Source organism: Ochotona princeps, chromosome 1 (assembly GCF_030435755.1).
Source record: "Ochotona princeps isolate mOchPri1 chromosome 1, mOchPri1.hap1, whole genome shotgun sequence".
NCBI classification, from domain to species: Eukaryota; Metazoa; Chordata; class Mammalia; order Lagomorpha; family Ochotonidae; genus Ochotona; species Ochotona princeps.
In genome coordinates, this window is record NC_080832.1 from 155065636 (window position 1) to 155081421 (window position 15786).

Consider the following 15786-nt stretch of genomic DNA (forward strand, 5'->3'; position numbering starts at 1 on the left):
CCTCAGGACCCCGTCTTCTGGGGCCTCAGTGAGTGGGACCCCTCAGTCCCACTACCTCTCTGCTGGGTCCTCTGCGAGAGGAACCCCAGAGCCCCACTCACTCGATGCCAGGGCCTCAGTGAGATGGACTCACAACCACCCCCTTTCTCTCTCTCTCTCTGATGGGGCCTCAGCGAGAGGGACTCATAACCACCCCCTTTCTCTCTCTCTCTGATGGGGCCTCAGCGAGAGGGTCCCCTCGGGATCCCATCTGCAGGGGCCTCATCGAGAGTGATGCCCTTGAGACCCCATCTGCTGGGGTTTCAGCGAGAGGGTCCCACAGCGCCCCCCTCTGCTGCTGCGGCCTAAGCGAGAAGGACTCCCAAGTACCCCTCCATCTCTGCTGGGGCCACAGCGAGAGGGTCCCCAGCGGGACACCCCTCCCTCTCTGTTGGAACCTCAGCGAGAAGGTACACCTCGGAACCCCCTCTGCTGGGGTCAGCGAGAGGTTCCTTCTCAGGCCCCCCTTTCTCTCTGCTGGGGCCTCAGCGAGAGGGTCACCCTGGTGACCCACTCTGCTGGGGCCTCAGCGAGAGGGACCCCCAAAGCCCCCCTCCCTAGCTGCTGGGGCCTCAGCGAGACAGACCTCCGAGCCCTCCTCCATCTCTGCTGGAGCCTCAACAGGAAGGTACCCCTCGGGACCCCCTCGCCTCAGGCCTCAGGAAGAGGGTTCCTCTCGGATACCCCCTCCATCTCTGCTGGGGCCTCAGAGAGAGGAACTCCCTTGAGACACCCTCTACTGGGGCCTCAGCGAGAGGGACACTTGGCACCCATCTCTCTCTCTCTTTGCTGGGGCCCCAAGAGAAGTTAGCACTTGGACCCCCACTCCTCTCTGCTGGGGCCTCAGTGAGGGAGTGGGACCCTCACCCCCCTCTCTCTGCAGGGGCCTCAGTGAGGGACCCCCTAGGGACCCCCTCTGCTGGGGCCTCAGCGAAAGGGACCCCTGGCGACTCCTCCCTCACTGCTGGGGCCTCAGCAAAAGAGACCACTTGGGACCCCCTGTACTGGGGCCTCAGCGAGATTGTCCACCTTGGTACCTCCTCTGCTGGGGCCTCAGCGAGAGGGTCCCACTCGGACAGCACATCTCTGTGTGCTGGGACTTCCGAGAGGGTGTCCCCCTTGGGACCCGCTCAGCTGGGGCATCAGCAAGAGGGACCCTCACACTGCTGGTGCCTCAGTGAGAGGGTCCCACTCTGAACCCATTCTGCTGGGGCCTCAGCGAGAGGGTCCCATGGTGCCACCTACCGTCTCTGCTGGGTCCTCAGTGAGAGGATACCCCTCAGGAGCCCCTGTGCTGGGGCCTCAGCGAGATGCACCCCCGGAGCCCCCCTCCTTATCTGCTGGGGCCTCAGGGTGAGGGTCACCTTCGGACCCTCCCTCCCTCACAGCTGGGGCCTCAGCGAGTGGGTCCCACTCGGAACAACCTCTACTGGGGCCACAGCAAGATTGTCCCCCTCGGGACCCCCTCTGTTGGGGCCTCAGTGAGAGGAACCCTTTCTTTGCTGGGGCCTCAGCCAGAGAGACCGTCCCAGCCAGAGCCTCTATCTCTGCTGGGGCCTCTGAGAGAGGGTCCCCCTCGGGACCCCGTCTGCTGCGGCCTAAGCGAATGGGTCTCCCAGTGCCCCCCTCCCTAGCTGCTGGGGCCTCAGCGAGACGAACCCCCGAGCACCCCTCCATCTCTGGTGGGACCTCAGTGAGAGCGTCCCCCTCGGACACGCCCTCCCTCTCTGCTGGAGCCTCAGCAGGAAGGTAACCCTCGGGACCCCATGTTCTCGGGCCTCAGGAAGGGGGTACCCCTCTCATATAACCTCTCTGTCTCTGCTGGAGCCTCAACAAGAGGGTCACACTCTGGAGCCCCTCTGCTGGGCCTCAGTGAAAGGGACCCCGGCGCTCCCCTCCCTCGCTGCTGGGGCCACAGAGATAGGGTCCCCCTCGCAACCCCCTCTGCTGTGTCCAGAGTGAGAGGTTTTCCCTCGGGACCATCTCTGCTGGTGCCACAGTAAGATCGTCCACCTTGGGACCTCCTCTGCTGGGGCCTCAGCAAGAGGGTCCCCCTTGAGACCCACTCTGCTGGGGCTTCAGGGAGAAGGTCCCCCTCGGACCCTCCCTTCCTCGCTGCTCGGACCTCAGCTAGAGGTTTCCCCTCGGGACCCAGTCTGCTGGGGCTTCAGGGAGAAGGACCATCAGCCGCCTCTCTCTCTCTCTCTCTCTCTCTCTCTCTCTCTCTCTCTCTCTCTCTCTCTCTGCCTGCTCCAAGCAAACAGGACAGATTCAGGCAGGCAGGCAAGAAGGCAGGAAGAGAGAGATTGCTATTGGCCTCCTGGCAGGGAGTGTGCTGTGTGCTGTGTGCTGTGCTGTGACGGAAGACTGCTTTTGTCTGCCAATGCAGACCCCAAGGGTGTGCGTAGGGCTTCTGCCCTGAGACTCCTGTGAAACCTCTCCAAATTGTGTTCTTGAGAGTGAATGTCTCTCAGGCCGGGTTTGTTTCTCTTGTGCAGGAGAGCCTGGAGGATCGTCCTGCAGTGAGTCCTGCTGTCCATGAGAGGGCGCATAGCTGCCCTTTCTCCCCCTGGTTGGGCTCATTCCCTTTGAACACTAGACAGCCAAGCCCCAGCCATCCTAGTGTCAGGTGGGGGTCCTGGAGAGTGTTCCTGGATACTTGTCCCTTGAATATTGGGGTAAGGCTGAAAAGCCTGCAAACGAAGGTCCAGGAGGGGGTTGAGGATGATTGTGGTCTTGCATCATCCTGGACCTCTGTGCTAGGAAGTGGCTGTGTGCCTTCACCATTAAGGTACCACATAGGACATGGGGAGAACTCTGGGAGCTGGAGTTCCACATTAGGGCACCCAGAGGCCCTGTGGTAGATGGAGTCCCATGTCAGCGTGCCCAGAGTCCCTATGGGAGCTGGAGACTCACATTAGCGTGCTCATGGGCCTCTGAGAGCAGGAGACCCATGTCAGTGTGCACATGGGCCTCTGGGATACTGAGTCCTAGTTCAGCGTGCCCATGTGTCCTGTTGGGAATTGGGGTCTCATGTCACTGTGCCCATGGGTCTTGTAGGAGCTTGATACAAACGTCAGTGTGCCCACAGGCACTCTCGGAGTTGGAGTCCCATGTCAGTGTGCGGAAGGACCCTCTGGTACCTGGAGTTACTCACTGACTGGCTAGCATTGATCTTTGGAAGATGAGCTCACAGGAAACCTTGCCACTACCCCCTTTCACCACAAAGCACCCTTGGGGACAGGGCCTGGGCTTTCTTTAGCAAGTGCAACTGCTCCCCGATGGGCTGCAGAGAGGCCTTCGTGCATTATTGCATGTGTGGGAGGGCAGTTAGGGTGATACAGCACTCGGCCTTCCTCTGCCTAGCTTTTGTCTGCCACTGCAGACACCAAGGGAGTGAGTAAGGCTTCTGTCCTCTGCTCCTGGGGTCCGGCACAAGTCGACCCCCCTCAGATGCTGGGTTCTAGTAGCAAAGAATCCTCCTCTCTGCTGGGTTCTGGCAGCAGATGATCCTCCGCCATGCTGGGGTCTGGAAGAAGAGGACACTCCTTTGCTCCTTGGATCTGGCACCAGAGGATCCTGCTTTGCTGCTGAAGTCTGGCAGCAGAGGATTCTCTTCCCTGCTGGGGTATGGCAGCCGGGGAACCTCCTGCCTTCCGGGGTCCAACAGCAGGCGACCTTCCTCTTCTGCGGGACCCCTGCAAAGAGGTTCTCCCCTGCTACTAGACCACAGCAGAGAAGAAGTTGCAGAGGACCCTCACCTCATGCTGCACCCCAGGGAGAGGACGCAGGAGAATACACTCCTCTTCTGCTGGGGTCCGGCACCAGTGGACTCTCTGCTGTACCCCAGCAGAGAGGAAGCTGCAGAGGACACTCCTTTCCGCGTGGGCATCAAACAGAGGAAGCAGTAGAGGACACTCCTGTTCTGCTGGGGTCCGGCAGCAGAGGTCCCTCCTCAGTGTTAGCGTCAAGGAGCATAGGAGCCTCCTCTGCTGCTGGGGTCCAGCACCAGAGGACACTCTTCCGTGATGGATTTGGGTCCAGCAGCAGGGTCCCTCCTGTCTGCTGGAGTCCGGCAGCAAATGACACTCCTATATGCTGGGATACAGCAGCAGAGGACCCTACTCTCTGCTGATGTTCGGAAGCAGAGCACCCTCTTCTTTGCTGAGGTCTGGGAGCAAAGGATCCTCCTCTCTGCTGAGGTCTGGCAGTGGAGGACCCTCCTCTCTTCTGTGGTCCTGCACCAGAGGATCCTCTTCCGCTCTTGGGGTTCAACACCTGAGGACCCACCTCCCTGCTGCTGGGTTCCGGGCCCATAGGACACTCCTCTACGGCTGGGGTCTGGCACCAGAGGACCTTCCTCTGTTGCTGGCCGCAGCGGATCCTCCATCCGGCTAGTGTCCCGCAGCAGAGGATCTCAATTGCTGCTGGGGAAGGCACCAGGGGATCCTCCTCTCTGCTGGCATCCGGTACTGTAGGAACCCTCTCTGCTGCTGGGGTCCAGCAGCATAGGACCTCCCTCTGCTGCTGGCGTCCGTCAGCAGAAGACTAGCTTTTGCTGCTATGATCCGACAGCAGTGGATCCCCTTCTGATGCTGTGGTCTGGCAGCAGAGGATGCTGCTCTGCTGCTGGAGTCCCACAGCAGAGGACTCTTTTCTGCTGCTGCAACCTAGCAGCAGAGGTCTTCCTTTGCTGCTGGACCACAGCAGAGAGGAAGTTGCAGAGAGCCCTCGTCCCATACTGGACCCCAAAGAAAGGACGCAGCAGAGGACCTAATCTTGTGATGGCGTCTGGCAGCAGAGGACCCTTCTCTCTGCTGGGGTCTGGTACCAGAGGACCCTCCTCTGCTGCTACGGTCTGGCTGCAGAGGACCATCCTTCTGCTGGGTTTTGGCAGCAGAGGTCCCTCCTCTCTGATGAGGTCCAGCAAAAGAGAACCCCCTCTGATGCTTTGGTCGGGCACCAGAGGACACCCCTCTCTGCTGGGGTCCAGCACCAGAGGACCCTCCTCTCTGCTGGGGTGGAGCAGCAGAATACCCTCCTCTCTGCTGGGGCCCGGCATTAGAAGACCCTCCACTGCTGCTGCGTCTGACTGCAGAGGACCTTACTCTTCTGCTGGACCCCAACTGAGAGGAAACAGCAGAGGTCATCCTATCTGCTGGTGTCTAGCATGAGAGGACCCTTCTCTCTGCTGGGGTGCAGCACAAAGGAAGCAGCAGAGGACGTTCCTCTCAGCTGGAGTCCTTCAGCAGAGGACCCTCCTCTTCTTTCCTGTTCCAGCAGCAGAGGACCCTCCTCTCCTGCTGTCAGATCCCAGCAGCAGAGCAGCATCATCTCCTGCCTGACACAGCAGAGAGGAGGGTTCTCAGCTGCTGAACCCCAGCCTAGAGGAGTCTCCTCTGCTACAGGACCACAGCAGAGAGGAAGTTGCAGAGGACACTCATCTCCTGCTGGACCCCAAAGAGAGGACAAAGCACAGGACCCTAATCTTCGGCTGGGATCCAACAGATGAGGACACTGTTTCTGCTGGGTTCCTGCAGTAGAGGACCCTCCTTCCTGCTGGGGTCCGTCAGCAGAGGACCCTCTTCTGCTGCTCAGGTCTGGCATCAGCGGACCTCCTCTGCTGCTGGTGTCCGGCACCAAAAGACCCTCCTCCTTGCTGGGTTCTGGAGGCAAGAGGGCCCTCCTCCCAGGTGGGGTCTGGTGGTCCTCTGTACCCACCCTCTCTGCTGGGTACAGCAGCAGAGCATCCACCACTGCTGCTGTTGTCTGAAACCAGATGACCACCCTCTCTGCTGGGGTCCTCTGCCACCAGAGGACCCTCCTCTGCTGCTGGCGTCCGGCACCAGAAGATCCCCCTCTGCTGATGGGGTCCAGCACCAGAGGACCTCCGTATGCTCCTGGAGTCTAGCAGCAGAGAACACTCCTTCTGCTGGGTTCCTGCAGCAGAGAACTCCCCTCTGCTGCTAGGGTCTGGCAACAGAGGAACACCTTGTTCTGCTGTGGTGCAGTACCCAAGTACTCTCCTCTCAACTGCGGTCCAGCGGCAGAGGACCCTCCACTCTGCTGGGGTCCAGCACCAGAGGACCGCCTTCTGCTGCTGGGGTGCGGCAGCAGAGGACCCGCCTCTGCTGCTGGACCCCAGTGGAGAGGTAGCAGCAAAGGACCCTCCTCTCCTGCTGGACCCCTGCAGCATAGGACCCGCCTCTGCTGCTGGACCACAGCATAGGGGAAGTTGCAGAGGAACCTAGTTCCCTTCTGGACCCGAAGAGAGGACACGCAGAGGATCCTACACTTCTACTGGCGTCCTGCAGCAGAGGACCCTCCTCTCTCCTGATGTCCAGCAGCAGAGGAAGTCCTCTCTGCTGGATTCCAGCAACAGAGAGCCCCTTGTGCTGCTGGATTCTGGCAGCAGAGAACCCCCTTATGCTGTTTGGGTCTGGCAGCAAAGAACCCCCCTCTGCTGCTGGGTTTCGGTACCAGAGGACCCCCTTGTCCTGCTGGGGTTTGGTAGCAAATGACACTCCTTATGCTGGGTTCTGGCAGCAGACAACACGCATGTTCTGCTGGGGTCCTGCAGCAGAGTTCCTCCCTCTGCTGTTGGTGTCTGGAAGCACAGGACCCTCCTTCTGCTGGGTTCCTGCAGCTGAGGACCCTCCTCCCTGCCTTGGTACGGCAGCAGAGTCCCTCCTCTCTGCTGAGGTCCTGCACAACAACACCCTAACTCTGCTGGGGTCCAGCAACAGAGAACCCTCCTCTGTTGCTGGGGTCCATCAACAGAGGACACCATTCTCTGCTGGGGTCCAGCACCAGAGGACCCTCCTCTCAGCTTGCTCGAGCAGCAGAGGACCTTCATCTCTGCTGGGGCCCGGCACCAGAGGACAATCCTCTACTGCTCAGGTCAGACAGCAGAGGACACTCCTCCCTACTGTGGTCTGGCAGTAGATGACCCTCCTCTGCTTTTGGGGTCTGGCACCAGAGGACCTCCCTCTCTGCTGGTGTCCAGCAACAGAGGATCTTTCTCTGTGCTGGGGTGTTTTACCAGATGACACCCCTCTCTGCTGGGTTCCAGCATAGGACGACCCTCCTACGTGCTGGACTCCCCCCGCAGAGCACCCTCCTCTCCTGAGGTCTAGCATGAGAGGACCCTCCTTCTCTTCTGGGGTCCTGCAGCGCAGGACCCTACTCTCTGCTGTGGTCCCGCACCAGAGACCCCCCCCTCTGCTGCTGGTGTCCGGCACCAGAAGACCCTCCTTTGCTGCTGGGACTGGCAGCAGAGAACCATTCCCCCTGCTGGTTTACGGCAGAAGAGGATGCTCTACTGCTGCTGGGGTCTGGTAGCAGAGGACCCTTCACTCTGTAGGACAAGAGCAGAGAGGCGAGTCCTCTGCTGCTTCCTCTCTGCTGGGGTCCGACATCACCAGAGGACCCTCCACTGCTGCTGGGGTCTAGCATCAGAGTACCCCCTCTGTAGCTTGGTTACAACACCAGAGAACCCACCTCTGCTGATGGTGCCGGCAGCAGAGGACCCTACTCCCTGCTGTTTTCCAGCACGAGAGCACCCTGCTCTGCTACTGGGGTCTGGAAACAGAAGACCCTCCACTCTGTTGGACCCCAGCAGAGAGGTAGCAGCAAAGGAGCTGCCTCTCTGATGGTTTCCGGCAGCAGAGGACCCTCCTCTCCTACTGGGGTCCAGCAGCAAAGGACCATCGTCCCTGCTGAGGTCCAGAAGAATGAACCCTCCTCCCTACTGTGGTCCGGCAGCAGAGGACCATCATCTGCTGTTCTGATCCGGCACCAGAGGACCCCCTCTCTGCAGGGGTCTAGCACAAGAGGACCCTCTTCTCTGCTGGGGTCCAGCACCAGAGGAAGCAGCACAGGAACCTCCACTCTGCTGGGGTGCTGCAGCAGATGACACACCACTTCTGCTGGGTTTAAGCAGCAGAGTTCCTACTCTCCTGCGGGACACCTGCAGCATAGGACCCTCCTCTGCTGCTGGACCCCAGCAGTGAGGAAGTACAGAGGACACTCAACTCCTGTTCGACCCCAAAGAGAGGATGCGGCAGAGGAACCTCCTCTTCTGCTGGGGTCCGGCAGCAGAGGACCATGCTCTCTGCTGGGGTCTGGCAGCAGAGAACACTCCTCTCTGCTGGGGTTTGGCAACAGAGCACCCTCCTCCCTGCTGGGGTTCAGCAGTGGAGGACCCTCCTCCCTGCTGGGGTTCAGCAGTGGAGGACCTTCCTCTGCTGCTGGGGTCCGGCAAAGGAGGAACCTCGTTCCTGCTGTGTTCCGGCAGCGGAGGACTCTCCTTCCTGCTGGATTCGGACAGCAGAGGATCCTCCTCTGCTGAAGGAACACAGCAGAGATAAAGCATCAGATGACCCTTTTCTCTTCTGGGGTCCAGCATCAGAGACCCTCCTTTCTGCTGGACCCCAGCACAGAGGAAGCCGCAGAGGACAATCCTCTGCTGAGGTACAACAATAGAGTACCCTCCTCTCTGCTGGGGTCCGGCAACAGAAGACCCTCATCTGCTACTGATGTCCAGCAGCAGATGCCCATCCTCTGCTTTTGGTGTCCGGCAGCATTAGACACTCGTCTCCGTTGGACCCCATCAGAGAGGAATCAGCAGAGGACCATCCTCTCTACTGGGGTACAGCAATAGAGGACCCTCCTCTCTGTTGAGGTCCATCCCCAGAGGATCCGCCTCTCTGCTGGGGTCCAGCAGAGAAGCAGCAGCAGAGGACCCTCCTCTATGCTGGAGTGCAGAGGAGGACCCTCATCTCTGCTGGCGTCCAGCAGCAGAGGACCATCCTCTTCTGCTGGGTCCGGCAGCACAAGATCCTCCTCTCTGCTGCTGCCTGGCACCATAGGTTCCCCCTCACTGCTGTTTTCCTGCAGAGAGAAAGGAGCAGAGGACAATCCTCTTCTGTTGGACAATAAAGAAGGAAGCAGCAGGGGACCCTCCTGTTCTGCTGGGTCTGGCAACAGGGGACCCTCCTTCCTTCTGTGGTCCGGCAGCAGATGACACTCGTCACTGCGGGGTCTGGCAGCAGAGGACCATCCTCTCTGCTGGGTCCGGCAGCAGAAAACTTTCCTCTTCTGCAGGGATCCGGCACGAGAGAAAACCCCTCAACTGGGGTTGGGCAGCAGAGGATCCTACTCTACTGCTGGGGTCTGGAAAAATAGGACCCTCCTCTCCTTTGGACCCCTGTGGAGAGGAATCAGCAGAGGACCGTCCTCTCTGCTGGAGTCCAGCAGTAGAGTACTCTCCTCTCTGCTGGGGTCCAGCACCAGAGGACTCTCCTCACTGCAGGTGTACAGTATAGACGAAGCAACAGAGGACCCTCCTCTCTGCTGGGGTCCAGCAGAAGAAGACCCTCTTGTTTACTGGGGTCCGGCAGCAGATTACACTCCTGTATTGCTGGGGTACCGCTGCAGAGGACCCACTTCCCTGCTGGGGTCTGGCAGCAGTGGACACTCCACTTTGCCTTGCTTCCAGCAGCTGAGGACCCTCCTCTCCTGCTGAACCCCTGCAGAAGATGACCCTCCTATGCTGCACGACCTCAGCAGAGAAGAAGTTCTAAAGGACCCTTGTTTCCTCATGGACTTCAAAGGGAGGCCGCAGCAGAGGACCCTCCTCTTCTGTTGTGGTCGGGGAGCAGAGGACCCTCTTCTTCTGCTGTAGTCTGGCAACAGAGGACCATTCACTCTGCTGGGGTCCAGGAGCAGAGGACCCACTCACTGCTGGGGTCCGGAAGCAGTGGAACTCCTCTGCTGGACCCCAGCAGGGAGGAAGCAGCAGAGGACCCTCCTCTCTTCTGTGATCCAGCACCAGAGGACACTCCTCTCTGCTCTGCCAAAACAAAGAGGAAGCAGCAGAGGATCCACCTCTCTGCCTGGGTTCGGCACCATATGACGTTCCTCTCTGCTGGGTCTAGCACGTGAGGACCCTTGTCTGTGCTAGGGTCCAGCGAGTAAAATGCAGCAGAAGACCCTTCTCTCTGCATGGGTCCAGCAGCCAGGGACCCTCAAGTGCTGCTGGGGCCCGGCACTAGAGGACCCCCAACTCTAATTGGGTCCAGCAGCAGAGGACCCTCCTCACTGCTGGGGTCCAGCAGCAGAGGACCCCCCCTCTGCTGGTGTCCGGAACCACAGGAACCACCTCCCTGCTGGCGTCTGGTACCAGATTACCCTCCTCTGCTGCTGGGGCCCGGCACCAGAGGACCCCCGTCTCTGATTGGGTCCAGCAGCAGAGGACCCTCCTCACTGCTGGGATCAGCAGCGGAGGACCTTCCTCTCTGCTGGGGTCTGGCAGCAGAGGACCCTCCTGTCTGCTGTAGTGCAACACCAGAGAAGCCTCGTCTTCTGCTGTGGTCCAGCAGCAGAGGAAACTCCTCGCTGCTAGGGTCCAGAAGCGGAGCACCCTCCTCTCTGCTGAGTTCCAGCACCAGAAGACCTTCTTCTCTGCTAGGATCCAGCACCAGAAGACCCTCCTCTCTGTTGGGTCTGACATCCGAGAATCCTCCTCTATGCTGGCGTCCGGCAGTAGAGGACCTTCTTTTCTGCTGGGGTCCTGCAGCAGAGGACCCTCCTCTCTTTTTGTGTCTGCCAGCAGATGACGCTCCTTCCTGCTGGGGTCCGGCAGCAGAGGACCTTCATCCATGCTGGAGAGCCTTGGATGAGTGTCCTGCACTGAGTGCTGGTGGCCACGAGAGGTCACCCAAAGCCGCCGTTCGTTCTTTCTTTTCTTTCTTTTTTTTTTTTTTTAACACATTTATTTATTTTATTCCAAGGTCAGATATACAGAGAGGAGGAGAGACAGAGAGGAAGATCTTCTGTCCGATGAGTCACTCCCCAAGTGAGCCACAATGGCTGGCGCACGCCAATCCAAACCCGGAAACCTGGAGCCTGTTCTGGATCTCCCATGTGGGTGCAAGTTTCCAAAGCTTTGGGCCATCTCTACTGCTTTCCCAGACTATAATCAGGGATCTGGATAGGAAGTGGAGCAGCCGGGATTAGAACCGGTGCCCATAAGGGATCCCAGCGTGTTCAAGGCGAGGACTTTATTTGCTAGGCTATGGCGCCAGGCCCCAAGCTGCCCTTTCTACCCCTGGTGGGCTCAGGCCTTCTCACCTCTAGACAGTCCAATCCGAGCCATCCTGCATCAGGTGGGGGTCCCGGACAGTATTCTGGTATACGTGCTGTTGAAAGATCAGGGCTCCAAGGCCGAACAGCCCACATACCAAAGCCCGGGAGGGGTGGAGGACATTTGGGACCTAGCATCAGCCCAGGCCTCTGTGATAGGAAGTGTCAGGGTGCCTTTAACAGCAGGGCACTTAAAGAACCCTGGGAGATGGACCCCACATCAGCATGCCCACAGGCCCTCAGGGAGCTGGAGTCCCATGCCTGCGTCCTCAGAGCCCTCTGAGAGCTGGTGTTAAACACCAGCCCACTGGGGTTGTACTTGGCCAGATGAGGTCCCGGGAAACCTTACCGCCACCCACATTCCTCGCAGAGCATCCTGAGATGCAGACTCCGGGAATTCTTTGGCAAGCGGAGCAGCTCCTTGATGGACTGCCAAGAGGGCTTCATGGACCTTTTTTTTTTTTATTACAAAGTCCGAGATACAGAGAGGAGGAGAGACAGAGAGGAAGATCTTCCGTCCAATGATTCACTCTCCAAGTGAGCCGCAATGGCTGGTGCACGCCAATCTGAAGCCAGGAACCAGGAACCTCCTCTGGGTCTTCCATGTGGTTGCAGGGTCCCAAAGCTTTGGGCCGTCCTCGACTGCTTTGCCATGCCACAAGCAGGGAGCTGGATGGGAAGTGGAGCAGCCGGGATTAGAACGGGTGCCCATATGGGATCCTGGTGCATTCAAGGCAAGGACTTTGGCCACTAGGCCACGCTGATGTGCCCCGGCTTCATGTATTTTTGCATGTGTTGGGTGGTGGTTAGGGTGATGCACTACTCGGCCTGCCTTAGCCTAGCTGAGTGGTGTCTGGGCATGTGGGCTCCTAAGCCAGGAGCCAGGTGGATGGGCAAGTAGGCACCAGAGGTCACCAGCCATCTGCAATAGGAAGTCCCAGGCGCTAGCTGCTAAAGAAAGCACCCTGCAACATGCAGCCCTGCTGCCCAGCACATATGATGATGGCTGGGGAGCCACCAAGGCCTGCACAAGGGAAGGCTTTCAGGGCCTGTGCTTCCTGCACACAACAGGGTGCAGAAACCTGCCTTTCCTATCTCTAGCTAGCACTTGAGGGGTCAGCCATCCCTGTCATGTGCTTTGGAGGCAGGAATTTGGCCTCACAGCCTCCAGCCAGATGCTGCTGCCCTCTTGTTCACCAGGGAGTGCTTCACCCTCCTCCATGGATCCTTCTGGATTCAAGACTCTTCCTCCTGCTGGTCAGCTGTGGACCGTTGGCCGCCGCTGATGTGCCATCTTCCACAAGACATCCCAACAGCTGACATCTGTTCTTCACAGAGGTCCTTCTCCCCAGGACAGGTAAAGTAGCAACATGCCTGGATCCCTCGTCTGTACTGGCTGCTCTCACAGCACGGAATGGCAAAAGTAGTGCAAGCCAGGGGGACAGGCGCCTTCAGCAGCCTGGTGAAGGAGCTGCTGAAGGGTCCAGCAAGGATTGGTGTGGTGTGGTGTGTGTTGTGTGTGGTGTGGTGTGGTGTGGTGTGGTGTGGTGTGGTGCAGGGTATTGTCCCAGTGGGTCAAGCCTCAGCCTGCCAGGTGGATGGCCTGTACGGGTGCTGCTTCAAATCCTGCCTGCTTCCCCTGCAGTCCAGCTCTCTGCCGATCCTCCTGGGAGAGCAGCGGAGGATGCTGCAGGGGCTTGTGCCCCTGTGCCCGTGTGCCCCTGTGCCCCTTTGGGAGATCTGGAGGGAGCTCCTGGTTCCTGGGCTTGTCCTGACCCAGCCACAGCTGGCTCTGGTGATGGTCCTTGGGGATGTGAGCCAGCAGATGCAAGAAAGATTCTGTCTCTCCCTCTCTGTTCCTCTGTGCTTCCAAGAAAAGAGGACAGAGGGAGGCAGGAGGGAGGAAGGAAAAGACAGAAAGCTGCTGGCCTCCTGCGAGGGAGCATGCTGTGTGCTGTGCTGTGACTCTAGACTGCTTTTGTTTGTCAATGCAGACACCCAGGGCGTGCATATTTTTTCCGTCATGGGACTTGTGTGCAAGCTGTAAAAAGAGTGTCCTTGAGAACAAATGCCTCTCTGAGCTGGGGTGCTTCCACTGATTTGGCAGGAGAGCCTTGGATGAGCATCCTGCAGTGAGTCCTGGTGGCCACGAGGGTGCCCCATGCTGCCCTACCTTTTTTTTTTTTTAAAAACAGATTTATGTATTTCATTCCAAAGTCAATATACAGAGAGGAGAAGAGACAGAGAGAAAGATCTTCCGTCCGATGATTCACTCTCCAAATGAGCCACAAGAGCCGGTCCCCTGGGGACCCACTCTGCTGGGGCCTCAGTGAGAGGGACTCTTGGCTCCCCCCTCCATCCCCTCCCTATCTGCTGGGGCATCTGCAAGATGGTCCATCTAGTGAGCCCCTCTGCCTGGGTCTCAGCGAGATGGTCCTCGTCGGACCCCCCTCTCTCTCTACCTGGGCTTCAGCTAGTGGGACCCCTAGCGACCCCTTCCTCGCTGCTGGGGCCCCAGTGAGAGGGTCCCCTCTGGAATCCCTCTCGCTGGGGCCTCAGCAAGAGGGACCCCCGGTGCCACCTACACTCTCTGCTGGGTCCTCAGCGAGAGAGAGCCTCAGAGCCCGACACTCTCTCTGTGTTGGGGACTAAGCCAGAGGGTCCCCCTCAAGACCCTGTCTTCTGGGGCCTCAGTGAGAGGGACCCCTGAGTCCCACACTCTCTCTGCTGGGTCCTCCTTGAGAGAGTGCCCCTGGGAACCACCTCTCCTGGGGCCTCAGTGAGAGGGACCCCCTCGGGGCCCCCTCTGTTGGGGCCTCAGCGAGGGGGATCCCTGGCGACCCCTCCCTCTCTGCTGGGGCCTCAGCGAGAGGGTCCCCCTTGGAACCCCCTCTGCTGGGGCCTCAGCGAGGGGGAACCCCGGCGACCCCCTTTGCTTGGGCCTCAGCTAGAGGGACACCCGGAGGCACCTAACCTCTCTACTGGGGCCTAGGCAAGAAAGTACCACTCGGGACCCCCTTTGCTGGGGCCTCAGCGAGATGGACCCCCGGAGCCCCCTTCCCTCTCTGTTGATGCCTCAGCAGAAGGGTCCCCCTCTTGACCCCCTCTGCTGGAGCCTCAGCGAGAGTGTCCCCCTCGGACCCCTCCTCTCTCAATGCTGTGGCCTCAGTGAGAGGATTCCACTCGGGACCCTCTCTGCTGGGGCCTCAGCGAGAGGGTCCCCCCAGACCCCCCTCTCTCTCTGCCTGGGACTCATCGAGAGAGATCATCAGAGCCCGACCCTCTCTCTGTTGAGGACTCAGCCAGAGGGTCCCCCTCAGGACCCCGTCTTCTGGGGCCTCAGTGAGAGGGATCCCTGAGTCCCACTACCTCTCTGCTGGGTCCTCTGTGAGAGGAACCCCAGAGCCCCACTCACTCAATACCGGGGCCTCAGTGAAAGGGACTCACAACCACCCCTTTTCTCTCTCTCTCTCTGATGGGGCCTCAGCGAGAGGGACTCACAACCACCCCCTTTCTCTCTCTCTCTCTGATGGGGCCTCAGCGAGAGCGTCCCCTCGGGATCCCATCTGTTGGGGCCTCATCGAGAGGGACTCCCTTGAGACCCCCTCTGCTGGGGTCAGCGAGAGGTTCCTCTCAGACCCCCCTTTCTCTCTACTGGGGCCTCAGCGAGAGGGTCACTCTCGGACCCTCCCTCTCTAACTGCTGGGACCTCAGCGAGAAGGTCTCCCTCAGGACAACCTCTACTCGGGCCTCAGTGAGAAGGACCCTGTCTCTGCACTGGAACCTCAGTGAGAGGGACCCTCCCAGCCAGAACCTCTATCTCTGCTTGGGCATCTGAGAGAGGGTCTGCCTCGGGTCCCCGCCTGCTGCGGCCTAAGCGAGAGGGACCCTCAGAGCCCCCCTCCCTAGCTGCTGGGGCCTCAGCGAGACGGACCGCCGAGCACCCCTCCATCTCTGCTGAAGCCTCATCAGGAAGGTACTCCTCGGGACCCCCTCTCCTTGGGCCTCAGGAAGAGGGTCCCCCTCGGATACCCCCTCCGTCTCTGCTGGGGCCTCAGCGAGAGGAACTCCCTTGAGACACCCTCTCCTGGGGCCTCAGCGAGAGGGTTCCCTGGCGCCACCTCCCTCGCTGCTGGGGCCTCAGCGAGAGGGACACTTGGCACCCCTCTCTCTCTCTCTCTTTGCTGGGGACCCGAGAGAAGTTAGCACTTGGACCTCCCCTTCTCTCTGCTGGGGCCTTAGGGAGCGGGAACCTCGCCCCCCTCTTTCTGCAGGGGCCTCAGTGAAGGACCCCTAGGGACCCCTCTCTCTGCTGGGGCCTCAGCGAGAGGGACCCCTGGCGACTCCTCCCTCACTGCTGGGGCCTCAGCAAAAGAGACCACTCGGGACCCCCTGTACTGGGGCCTCAGCGAGATTGTCCATCTTGCTACCTCCTCTGCTGGGGCCTCAGTGAGAGGGTCCCCCTCGGACCTCACATCTCTGTCTGCTGGGACCTCAGCGAGGGTGTCCCCCTTGGGACCCTCTCAGCTGGGGCATCAGCAAGAGGGACCCTCACGCTGCTGGTGCCTCAGCGAGAGGGTCCCACTCTGAACCCATTCTGCT